This window comes from Pseudonaja textilis, chromosome 1, assembly GCF_049901715.1.
Source record: "Pseudonaja textilis isolate UNSWEBS1 chromosome 1, rPseTex1.2, whole genome shotgun sequence".
Taxonomy (NCBI): domain Eukaryota; kingdom Metazoa; phylum Chordata; class Lepidosauria; order Squamata; family Elapidae; genus Pseudonaja; species Pseudonaja textilis.
The window spans coordinates 191,638,726-191,652,579 of NC_141990.1; positions in this window are offsets into that span (position 1 = coordinate 191,638,726).

Below are 13,854 nucleotides of genomic sequence, written 5' to 3' on the forward strand. Positions count from 1 at the left end.
ATAATGATAATAATGTTAATGATAATAATGTTAATGATAATAATGATAATAATGGTAGTAATAATAATAATAATAATAATAATAATAATAATAATAATAATAATAATGGACTTAATATGATAAAAATGCCAAATAAAGTGTAAACATAGGGATGACAGTGTGACAAACCATAATAATCATACAAACTGGTTATAAACAATGACATAACACAGTCACCAAAATGATTCATCAGAACATCTGTAAAAATGATCATGCACCAGTAATGGAAAATTGGTAGTAACACAGCGTTGAAAAAGTAGTTGAAGACAAGCAGGTTAAAGTATTGTGGGATTTCCAAATACAGATTCATAAAAGTTTTGGTTCATAACACCAGATATAACTGTATTTGAATAGAAGAAAGTGGGGATAATTAATATGGCAATATCTGGGAATAGTAGAATAGAAGGCAAATAATTGGGGAAAATCAAGATCTGAAAATTGAACTTGAAAGATTATATGTCATAACTGGTTGCAGGGATCCCAGTGGTTATTGGCACCCTGGGTACCATACCCAAAATATCTTGGACAGCACTTAGAAAACCTGCACACTGATGAAATTTTCATTTGCCAATTACAAAAGTCCACACTGTTTGGATCTGCACATATACCATGCCAATACATTACAACATCTTAGATTCTTGGGAAGAACTCTGTATGTATGACAGCCATCTAAAAACCTGGCAACTGTGATTTCACATTTTTCTGTGCATAACAATAATAATCGAACCATAATAATAAATAAAACAACTGGAGCACATTTGAGCACCATCAACATGGATGAAACCACCATTAGTCAATTGGAAAAGGCAGCTTTACTTGGAACAGCTTACATCCTCCAATGGTACCTCTAACACCATCAAACAACTTCTGCCTATGTCAGGTGGATAAAAACGACAAATCCAGACTAAGCATCTGGCTGACTATGTGACAAACCATAATAATAGCTAACTGTGTGATCCTCCTCCTCCTCCTCCTCCCTCCTCCTCCTCCTCCTTCTCCTCCTCGCATTAATCCCACTGCATAAAGTCAGGAATTTTGCTGATTTTTGTAGATTTTTATTTTATGTGGCTGTCTACAGAATTCACTTTCCATTTACTCCCAAAGAATACACTTAAACACTCAATCAATGAATAACCTACAGCAGTTTGTTGTAGATTCAATAATGGGGAATGGCGCATTGTACCAGGATAGTCAGATATACCCATAGGGAGTGTCAGTGGTCAAAATGCTTCCATTGCCAGAAGGTAGTCTGAAAATGGTCTAAAAATTCAATACAGCATTGACCCTGAGTTGTATACATGATCCACAACCAATTTCTCAAGCTCACTAGAATTTTTTTTTTTAAATAGCCATTTTAGTTCTAGCAATAGTGAAGGAGATCTCAGGCTCACATTTTAATTAATTTGTGGATGGGCAATTACATATTTATTTTATCTTTTATGGAAATGCCATTTTATATATATATAAGTATATATAATATAAAGAGAGAGAGTGGGGGGGAATAAAGATGTAATTGCTCATCCATAAATATATATAAATGCTTTCCCTAGAAATTCATATACTCTTGAAATTCTAGAACATTGAGACGTAAAAGGTTTCAGTGAGAACTGGCACTTTGCTTATTTTTCTTGAAATAAAAACATAAGTCTTTTGAAATGATGGCTCCATATTCATAGGAGTATTCATAATATTATCCAAGAAGAAATTAAGACCCCATAATTCCCATAATTGCTTGGGCAGAAACTCCAAAATTTGGAAGTTTCCAAGCTGGGGAAGGCTATCAGGCATAGACAACATTTGTCCTTCCAGATGTTGCCAAACTGCAACCACCAACATCCCTCAGCATTGCCCATGTAATGGGCGTTGAAGTTCTAGAATATTTGGAAGCCTTCTATTATCTCTTTCTCTGTGGAAAACAAGGTTCAGGAAAACCCCATGGAGTCTTCTGTCATCTTGTTGTTAGTTGTAAAGTAGTGATACACATATGCAACAATGTGAGAAAGTGAAAAGTTACACTGCATTTGTAGTCTTCATGTTTTTCACATTTGTTTACCAACTGCTTCTCCAAGTTGGCTGTAAACATTTTTTTTTTAAAAAAATAATCTCTGCATTTTGTCAACTACATTTCTGAAAGTTGCACACAGTTCATGGTTGGTTGGTTTGTTCCTAAATCTATTCAGTTGTTCTATTCCACAATATAGATGCCTTTTTCTTTGTGTCCATTTTGGGAACATTCTGTTAGCATCGATTTGGGAACCGAAAGGTTAGCTAAACAGGCTCTAGCTTGATCCTGCAGGGCTAAACCCCTGTTCCTCATAGAAGCTTAACACAAATCAATAAGAAAATCTTCTGGGAAGTCCACACCAAGGCAATGGGCATATTAAAAATAGTCTTCCATCTTTTTGGTTGGCTGCTAAATGATGATAAGTTGTCAATTACCCAATACTTTCAGTGCACTTTGTATCATTTTTTAACAAAATGATACAAAAATGATTTGTATCTTTTTTTTTTTTTTTGAGGAGATGGGCTGTTTTCAACTATGGTTTCTGCTGGCTGGACTCAGACCTTTCAAAATGTCACAAGCAACTAGAGCAGACAACTAGATTTATTCTTCAATAAATGCTATAATTCCTGTAACAAACTACTCTTTCCAGCTTGATTTCTCCTGCTTACATCAGTGGACACATCAAAATTATCTTACCCCAGATGCTGGATTGTGTGAGCTGTTACTTTTTCTTTCTCTGTGAATACACAGAGACTCTGGCAACCTACAACCTGGTTGCAGCTATTATGAAAAGCGTCTGACTTCAAAAATGTAATATTGTACCATCATCGCACTTCAATACAATCTTAAGACTTCTGAAACTGAATCTTCCACCTTTTGGCTGCAATCTGAGACATTACAACTGGAGTTATACTTCCAGGTTTCTTTGGAATGTGATGGTGAAAGGTGAGCATATAGATTGCATGCAAACAATTTCCAAAAGGGCCTAGATTGATCAAAATCACTATATCTTTTCTGACAGCCTAAAGTCTGCTTTGCAGACTTGTTTCGGAAAGTAGTGTGGGTAAAAGGTTATTACCCTGACTTTTTTTTTGTCTTGGATATCAGTGAAAAATGGCTTTATAAGGAGTCATACATCATGTAGCCAAGACATATGGGAATAGTTAAAGATTAAGATAAACAGACAAATTGAGCTGCTTAAATCATTTTTTCTGTTTCTGCTTTATGAAAGAGTTTATGGACAAAAGTTGACATTAAGCCATTGCAGCAAACAAACCCATATATATTTAAGCAGAAGTAAAGACTTTAGTGTCAGAAAGTGTTGCATCATTGATGCTTCCAGCAATTTGATTGGTGTCCACATTTTTTAAAATGTTATTTTGTCAAACCATAACCTTTGCTAAGTCTTCCATTTGTCATTGTTTTGCTGATGATATAAATATGGTATTTAACATCATTTGTGACAATAAACATGTATCATCATCCTCTTTGCTTCCATTTTGTCAGCTGTCTTTATAAATTGAATTTTACATTTTGTTTGGCTGTTCATGTGGAGTTCTTGGAGTCTTTGGAAAGGAAAGTTTGATACCAAAGTTTCAAAATTTAGACAAAAATCTTATGGCCATCGAGAGAGTGTTGCAGATAATGTAGCATCTATATACTATATACTTTACATCTATATACTATATATATTTTAGCGAACATGCTATGATAGAGAAGAAACAACAGCATTTTGACTATTTTCAGTCAATGTTAACATGTACTGCTTTTGTGATAAGATAATAAAGCAGATAGAATATTCTTTAGATGTACTTGGTTTTCCGTATGCTTTGGTAAAACTGTTAAATCTTCAGAAAAAAAGTAAGAAGAAAGCACTTAGATACCTAAGAACTCATGCATAGCTGATTTATATATTTTTCTCAATTGCAGCTAAGCATTCCATAACTAACATATCTGCATACTTAAACCATGGTTGAAGACTGATTGCAAATAAGGATGTAATGTCATGGTTACTCTGTATTAACCTTAGATATATTTTAATTTGTATCCATTAGATAATGGCTAAAGATTTTCTCAGGTCATGAAGCTTCTCTCTGTAGCCCAATGAAAATGTTTCATTGTTGCTATCATTTCACATATGCTAATTCAACAAGCTCAATTTTAGTTTAACAGTGTCCTTGGGATCATAATCAGAGTGAACAAATTACATTTAGATACAATGTATTTTGTTATTGCAGAAGAAAACATGAACATGGTCTTCTTGGAGATGTATTTAAATGGTACTTATTATGGATGTTAAAATACTAAGTTTGAATGTTAAAGATAAGTGTTAGTCATGGGAGCATCATTCTCATATAACATTAATATCACAGTCCATTTTGATTAATTGTTTTGACTCCGTGTGATGCAAAATGCTACTTATTCCTGCTTTTATAAAATGTTGATATCCTGTTATTTACACTATTATAGAGCAAATATAGTAGTAACTTTCTGTGACTTGTTAATGTGCTCTCTAGTGTTGTATTATTGATTGTATTCTGGTTTCATTGTAAATATTGACTGCAAAGTTGGTTTAAGTACAAAAATAATTGTGTACAAATAACAAAAAGCCTATAACAGTGCTATAGCATATAAGTTCACCCAGGAAACCTACCTCTTTCATTGTATTTCAGAGAAATAATTATGCATTCAAGATAGATTTTATTAACACTTTCTGGCAAAAGGTAGAATTAGGTAACTGATTAACATAAAGATTATTATAGCCTCCCATGAAGATTATTCTTCCAAAGAAAGATCAAGTGATTCAATTGATTTTTTTTGCAAACTGAGCCAGGTCTGAGTCCAGGATCATTATCAGAATCCATTTCCTTTGCCCTGGATACTGCTCTAAACTTACCAGTCTTAAGAGTGCCAGATAACAGCTTGAATATGAGGAGGTAGAAAATGTCAGAGGGTTACTACTCTTAGAATGAAAGTAATCCAGCAATTTTAAAGCATGCAGATGCAAGTAGATGAATTGGTACCACTTCAGTGGGAAGGTAACAACATTCCATGTGCCATGGCATGTAGTCATGCTGGCCACGTGAGCACAAAAAAAGTCTTCAGACAACACTGGCTTTCTTGGCTAAGAAACGGAGATGAGGATAGCATCCTAGATATCCTTGCATAGTTTATTCAAAATATCTAATGTTAAGGTTTTTATATTTGGTAGCATTCCTGAAACTGTCATTTTCCAATGTAATTCTCATTAAATGTCAAATTCTGTGGGTTGCACACGAACATATGCAGAGTACCATAGCTTTGAGGAGACTGGGGAGTGCAGGGCTGTGTTTTATCAGGGCTGGCAAAATCTTCATGAAAAGTATATCACACAATGCATGGATGCGGGTGAAGCATCCTGCCTCACATTTAAGTAGCTGTATCGTCTTTGGGAGATGGAATGTGGCTGCTTTACAGGTATTTTTCTGACAGTATTCTTCTGGTGGAATTGCCAGCAAAGCAAAGCATCTTTGCAGGCCTGTATCCGCAGAGGGAATTAGAACAGCTTTCCAAACTGTGGAAGCTACAGCCTTTGGAACCCCTTATATGTGTGTTTGTACATCTGTGTCTTTTGCTTACGTCAATGTATTGCAAGAGGCCTTCCTTTGATGATTTTGTACAATCCTAGTGCTAATATTGTTCTAACCAAAGAGTGTTAATTTATTTTTAATTATGAAGAAACTCTACATTCAACATGTGGGAGGCATTATTTCCCACCACCACCACCAAACCGGTAGTTCAGAATCTTTCTCAAAGCCGAATGGCAATTTTTTAAAAAAAAATCTCTGCATTTTCTACGATGCAGAAACTGCAGGACCTCTTTGGGATAGCTAATGAATGCCCAGATTCAAGTTAGCAGATGAATGGGGAAGGTATTGATGGAGCTCTTTTTGTTTCAGATTATGCAAAGACTAGTATTTTCCAAAGATACCCTCAGGTTCTTGTGGCTGCAAGTTGTAATAACCTATTATAACATTAAATGAATGGCAAAATAATAGTCTTAAAAACAAAAGCAAGGTATAACAAAATTAAGGCATACCCAATAATATGATGTGGAATGTAACACACACACACACACACACACACACACACACACCAAAGTTGCAAAGAAAGCATAGCCAAAGTAGCAACCTGGCTGTTGATAAACAAAATTGCATCTGGCACTTTAAGTAATTTGGGTTTGCATTTAAGGATTTTGCCTGCTAGGCCCAGGTTGAAACCACATGCTTTCTAGTCTAGGGGACTTTTGTGTCATCACCATTTTACACAATTCATTCTTTGCATTCATCTGCCTGAACTCTGGTCAAGGAACCAATAACTGCAGACATTGTAGTGAAGAGACCAAAGCTCAGTAAGTAGTTTTCTTTGTAATTTATATTCATTTCCACCATTTTTTAATATCACCTCAAAAAATGTGATGGCATATTTGTCATATACAGTATTTGAATATTACACAAATGGTTTTCATTCTCCGTGGCATTTATGTAATTTGACTTGTATATGTGTGTGCCCATGGTCATCTGCTTTTACTTCAAATACTATAGTTTGTTTTCTGTTTCAGTATTTGAAGCAAATGAACAGAAAATCTTGAAAATAAATCTAATCTGTTTGATGGTTACTTTTTGATCAGGAACAGCACCTCAAAGCAGAGTTTTTATTAAAATGATTTTAAAAAAACAAAAAACAAACCCAAAGTAGCTATAATAAATGAGAGTTTGGAGAGAGATGTAAGCTCTGTAAATAAATACATAAATGAAAAGGCAAATGGTCTCTTTCAGTATCATTTTACCCTTATCTTCTTTCTCTTCCCAGAGAATTCTTTCTTTTAAAAAGCAACAAGTGTTTCCTTGAATAACAGGCTTGGCCTTCTTGGTTATCTGCCACTGTTGAACTTACCTAATTAAAAAAAAAAAAACTCCGTAAAAGCATTTTGGGACACCAAAAGGCTGTAAGTCTAGAGACGTGTTTGACCCACCTAATAAACTGCCATATTTGTTTTAATACATTCAAAACCAGCCTTTTCTTAAGGCAGTGTTTTTCAACCTTGGCAATTTTAGGACACATGGACTTCAGCTCCCAGAATTCCCCAGTTAGCTATGCTGACTGGGGAATTCTGGGATTTGAAATCTACATGTCTTAAAAGTTGCCAATGTGGAGAAAAACACTGCCTTAAAAGACATTTTAGAAGGTGTCGCTGCGCCCCACCTTACTCTTTCTCTATGAGTGGGGTTAGGGATGCAGTCAGTCATGGTTTTTCCAAATTTTCCCTCAAGCTGAGTTTAGGAGAGGTGGAACTATAGGAAAGGCAGAGTTGTGATTCACAAATGTTTTAGTTTCAGGACCCCCTTACCCTCTTAAAATTAACTGAGGACCCAAAGAGCTTTGGCTTCATGTGGCCTATATCGATATTTACTGTACTAGAAATTTAAAAGGAGACATTTTTGAAATATTCGTTTATTTGGCTTCGCAGACTCTCTGCCACGTTTTGAGAAGGGCTGGCAAAAGAGAAATATCTTCCTTTCGTCGTCAGCCTCTTTGTCTCTCCCTGGTTAGGGCGGACTTTAGTTTGAACAAACGGCTTCCTTTTTTCCCCTCAAACTCTCCTCGTATTTTACGTTTTGATGGCGGTTTCTCACGTCGAAAGCTTCAGACGGGAGAGACCCCGAAGCTGCTCCAAAGCAGCAAGTTTTGAAAGCCGGAGGCGGGAGCTGGAGGCTTTTCGGACACAAGAGGGTGCTGTTGACACTCAAACTCCCGCGGCTAACCCGAGCTCACCCTCACACAGCCCCGACGGCTGCGTATATCCCATACCCAAACTCCCGCGGCTGACCCGGGCCTGCGCGCGCCGGTATCCCCGGCGTGCCTTAGGTTGCGCCTCCCCCCGCCCGTCCCACCCGCCAACGTTTTGAAGCGTTCTTGTTCGGCTTGCAACTCTTCCCTACGAAAAAAAAGAAAAGCCATGAAAATGTGTCTTCTGCATCGTCCGCGCGCGCGGTGATAGTTCAAACGGCGCGGATTTGCAAGGGAAATGCGAAAAGCCCTGATTAGTGCACTGATTGCGGCCCTCCGCGGGCGCTTGAGGGAAGCCAGTCAAGCTTGGCGCGATCTGATGTTGATGACAAACATGCTTACATTTCTTTTAAAATGAATAAATGGTGGTGGTGTTTTTTAGCGCCCCGAAAGGAACACATCAAAACTAGGCATTTGACGCGAGAGAAAACCTCTTTCTCTCTCTCTCTCTCGTCTTCGCCCATCTTGGTGGAGCCGTCAAAGCTGTTTCCCGAGGCGCTCGGCTAAGAAGGAACTTTTTTATTTTTATTTTAGCGTGGCTAAGGCGGGAGGACTTGTCCCGTCCGCACGTAACGGGGGCAAAATGCAACGTCCGCATGTTACGAGGACAAAATCCCTTGTGACCCGGTTGTGTGTAATGAGAAGAAGAATCCTTTCGGCCTCCCTCGCCTGGAGTCTCACTTCCCCACAGGCGAGGAACGCGCGGCGCTTTTCGTTTGCGGAGCAGGCGAAAAGTTGCCTTTCCCCGGGTGCCGCCGCTCCTCGAAGCGACTCGTAACCGTGCCCTCCTTTTCTTCTCTCCTCCCCGCAACTCTGAGTAAGCCCATTTCCCAGCTCTGCAACCAGAGGCGACCGCCTCCCATTCAGCCGAAGGGCATCTCCCTCCCGGTCCCCTGTTCCCTCAGAGAGAGCCGCTGACGGGCTCTCCGTGCCAGTTGAATGATCGTCTCTGCCCACCCCCACCCTACCCCGGCGCCCCCTCCCGCCATCGATTGTGTAAGTACCGCACGCTACCCCCCAAGCAATTGAAGAAAATAGGATGATGAAGGACTGCAAACTAATACGTTACACGTCTCCATCGATTAGCCATCGATTAACCATTATTTCCCTGAATGACAAGCAGCCGGTGCTCAAGTAAGTGAGGCTGATGATTTATTTACAAGTTAGACGGAAGGCGGCTTCTTTTATTCCGCCGGCGAGCTCGGCGCCCGCCAACAGTTTGCGAGTCGGAGGAGCTCGGCTTGAGAAGCGCGCCGGCCTTTCCTGCCGGGTTTTTATGAGCCATGAATTGAGCCGGGCGGCTCCGTTCCACCAGGGAGGATATATGGACGAATACCTGCAGTATAACTACACTTAAGGAGAAGATCGTTTTATGGATTCAATATTTACACGAATATTGATCAGTGTTTATTGAACTTTTAATTTAATTCTCTGGTTCACACAGTGCCTTATTGGCAGTTAAGCACATAAGTGCATAAAAAGAAGGATGGAGAGAGGCTCCAGGTACTTGGAATATAATGGCCCGAACCACTAGGGAATAAGAACTAAGATGTGCAGAGGTGGCTTTTCTTCGCTTAAATCTCCTACAGCATCAAGATTTTAGTACACATGAAGGATCTAATTCTTAATAGTGTAGGACGTAAAATCAGAAATTTACTGGTTGCATCAACTTGCATGAAATCTAGTGGATCCCTTTCTGTTTGGACTTGAATGATCATCTCTCCCCCCCCCCCCAATTTATTTATAGAACAAACACTGAACCATGTAATTTCTCCCCCAGCACACACATTTTTTTTTTGCCCCTGGCATAATATTAAGGCTATTTCATCTGTTTAAAGAAAAGTCGACAACATCTTTCACTAATTGGCAATAAATCATGGTGATTCTCCACTTTTCTTTCTTACAATATTAATCACAGGGAGCGCTTTGGTGAGCCTTTGGGGTTTTAATGTGTATATAATGCATGCAATTTCATAGGAATTCTATTGTGAAGTAGTGTTAATTAATATCCACTTAACAGAGTGAGTTCAGGTATATCATGGTTAGCAGAATGGGTTTTCTGTCCATGCTTTTGGTGTACATAGCTTGAGATGATCTGTTTGAACCAAAGTAATTGGCTTCATTGAAGAAAGTAATTCTAGTTTCTCTTATACTGAAAACAATGTCTGTCTGTATGTTAAGAATACTGTACTGCTACAATTAAGATCCAAAGCCATCCCGAGCAATTACTGAACTATCAGAAACACAATTGTGCATTTATATAGTATCCTAGCCCTAATAGGTGCTAATTTTCTGAGTTAATAACTGAACATGTTTCTAACTTACTTTGCCAGTCCTTTCCAAATCAAAATTTTTCTTTTCTTCCATGTTGGACAACATGGAAGAATTTCTCTCAGAACTTGTCTCTTCCTTATGATGTTTCTGTAAGATAATAAGCCAATAGTTTCTATTGCAAGATTTCTTCCTTTTTTAAACAGATACCAGTTTAACTTTCTTATATCTTTGAAGGATGCTTTGCGCTGCAGGAGAAAATGCAATTAATTGTTACTTTTGAAAAAAGGATGCATGAACAGGGATTCTGATTTTTTTATAATGATCTTCAAAACACTTATATTATAAATTTGACTTGGCTTTATATACTGTATGAAGGTTGCAATTCTAAGTGTTTTTAGATGATGTCAGACTAGCCTATTCAAAAACACTTTTCCATGAGTCCTTTTAAATGATGTGTTCATAATTGTGTGACTTAACCTTTGCAAGCAGCTGTGATCTTCCTGGTTGATGGGGACTTAATATCTCACTTAATTTCCTGGGATTTTTTTCAAAGTATACATGGACAACTTCATGTATATTTTAGGTTAACCAACCAACTTTTTACCCTTTGTCCTCTCTTTTCTCTCTGGTTCTGTTCTTTTAAAAAAAATCTTTTTCTGTTATTTTGTCTATGCATATACCTGCTGAATACTTGTTAAACCATGAAATGCACATGCAAAGATAAATTTTTATAAAGTTTTGGAATTATATTCAAAATAGTTAGTCCATTGAAAAGTAATGTTTCCCCTGAACCAGATTCACCCCTTTTCTGTATACCCTTCTAATAGCAGAGAATCATTTGGAACAGATTTTGAGTTTAGGTGATAGAATAGTGAGAAACAGAACGCACAAGTAGAAATGGGCTTATAAATGTTCGTCATAAAAACAAGAGGCCAAAGAAATCCAGCCAAATTTATTTTTTCTTATTCTACCTGCACAGTCTGTTTGAAAGGAGTAGCTTGGAAAAAGGTTAGATGGCAGCAAGAATTAGAAGTTTGTGTCTCTTTGTTGCCATCTAGTGATGGTCTCTCTTTTTACAGCCATATAAATCCTATTCTTGGGATTTGTTTTTTTCCATCTCCCCCCCATCTCTCCCCTCCTTCCTCCATAGCTATATGAGGAAAATGAACTGAAAGTAGAGATTCAACCTTCTACCTTCTTCATAGGGGCTTCAACCTTTTAGGCTCATGAATGTAAAATTATTTTTCTTTTGTCAACCATAAAAAAGGGGGGAAAATCAAAGGAAAAAGGGAAGAGCTTGTCACGCACTTAAATGTAGCTGAGCTCAAATGCAGCTATCCCTGAATGTAATTTGGGCAGCTATGGTCTGAGGTTATCTCATACCAGGTCACTGATAAGTCACTTGGGAATGCGGCCATGTTCTATCAATACAGTGAGCATTGGGGATTTTAATGAAGTGTGGAAAACCACATGACATATCACACTCCAATTCCCTTCAGACCTTCAGATTAAGGTCAGGATGCTTCATCTTTGATTGTGGGGAGAGAAACAATGAAGCAAGTGTTGCTTGCAAACTACATTTGTTAAACTGTTCTGTTCTGTGCAGCTGTACAAGATGTCCCACCTACTTTCTCACAGGACTATATATGCTAACCATGAAGAACATGCAGACCTCAGTTTTGCAATGTAGCTTGAAAAAAAAATAAAAAATGAAATCTTCTTTCCTTGTCTTAAATAGCAGGGATGGTCCCAGTAGTACAGTAGGAAAAAATTATAAAACTTGTTTATCTAAAAATGGATACTCCTGGGTTGAAAGAACAAGAGCTATTTTATATTTCACTGTATTTATTTACGGTCACATTTATTTATCAATGATCTCATATGCAGCAGATTTTGTGTTTCTCTGTCTACAGGTATAGTTAATATCTTTACATTTTAATGAAAACGTAGCTGTCAATTTAAATCTAATTTGGATGGACAGCAGTAAAATGCAAACCTCACTTCAAATTAGAATTTTCAATGTGGATTTCCAATAGAAAGTAATTGCTGACAATAGGAAATGACAAATTACTAATTACTTAGTTCAATTAGACTTTTGTGCCTTTGGTCCTAAGTGGCAAGCATACAGCAAATCTTGCACTTTTATAACAATTAATGACACTAAAAGTATTCAAACTGCCAACAGATGTGACTAAGAAGACATGAATTGAAACTTACTTAATTTGCATACTGCCCTGATTTTAAATCGAGTAAATGGTGTTTAATTTTTATGTTACAATTAAATGTCACGAAAATAGAGTAATTTCAGCAGTGCTATTTTTCCCCCCAGAACAAAATGCTACTACTAGTGCATTTTTTTTCCTCTGATCACAGCAATATTTATCGTAAAGTGATGGCATAACATATAAATGCAAAGAGAGACCATAGAAGAGATTTGGATCAGGAGTTGTAACTTGTTGAATCTCCAAAATGAAAGATCTTTGTATCAACCATCCTGGAATTGCTGAAATGGTTATGGCCGATTAAGATTTGGTTTCTACTTCCACAGTGCTGTCCAACTTTATACCTCTGCTGCTCATTAAGGCAACATTTATATTTTTAACATTTCCCCACCAAATTGTTTAGTTTGAAACAGTGCAAAAGGACAATATTCTCTGGCAAGCTAATATAAAAACTCAACAGTTGTTTATCTTGATGGCAGTATTTTCTTTTCCTTTCCTGTATTTTGAAAACCTGTATAAAAAGCAGGATCATTAGAATGACAAAGTTTTTGGTCCAGAAACCAGAAGCAAAGCTTTTGGTTAGCCATAGTAGTTAGAGACATGGATAGCCTTTCAAGGGAAAAGAATGACAAATGCCAAATGTACTAAGAAGCCTAATTAAAAGCAGACAAGTTACAGAAACTGGGCGATGATGCAGTAATGAACTGATAGCTGTAAGACTGAAAGCATTTTTACCAGCTTCCAGATGCTTCCATTCAATAACAGACTTCCTTTGTCAAAAGTAAAGTGTTCAGGAACAGTTGAATCACCATCAATCCCATCAAGCTTATTGACAGATTCATCCTGTATCTATTAATATTACTCTCTGTTTTTGTAATGTATCTTTTAACCCATTCATTATTTTAAAACTTTTGTAGCCTACTTCTATTTTAATCTGCTCTCTAGAAGAGAGACTTTGCAATAGCACTTTTTTTAAAAATAAAAATAAAAGCCACAGCTTTGGAAAAGATGCAGAATCCATTCTGATGTCTTTTAGAAGTCAGAGGAAGTCATTTTTATTTTAGCAGGATTTAGGCTATCCCATCTCTGGATTTTTTTTTATACACATAGGCCATGAGGTTGGATTAACGGATTAATGTTGTGATTTCTGTGCTTGAGTATGTAGATTTTATTGAGTTTATATGACGAAGTTAATTTTTAAAAATAATTTTCTGGAAGTCTGAGTGGTTATAAGTGAGGAATGTACCTTCATATAATAAAATAAGCTTCCCTTGGACTTATATTGAAAGGTGAGATATAAATTTAAAAAAAATATATCACTATGCAGTTAGAATAAATAGCTACATGAGACACTATAATAAATAGCATACAGTAGACTTCTGTATCATTCTTTTTTACCATAGTGAGCCTCCACTGCAGCCTTAGCTATCAAGGCTACATAAACCTGAAGGGCTTGAAATATAACAGAGACCAAGGCTTGTAATT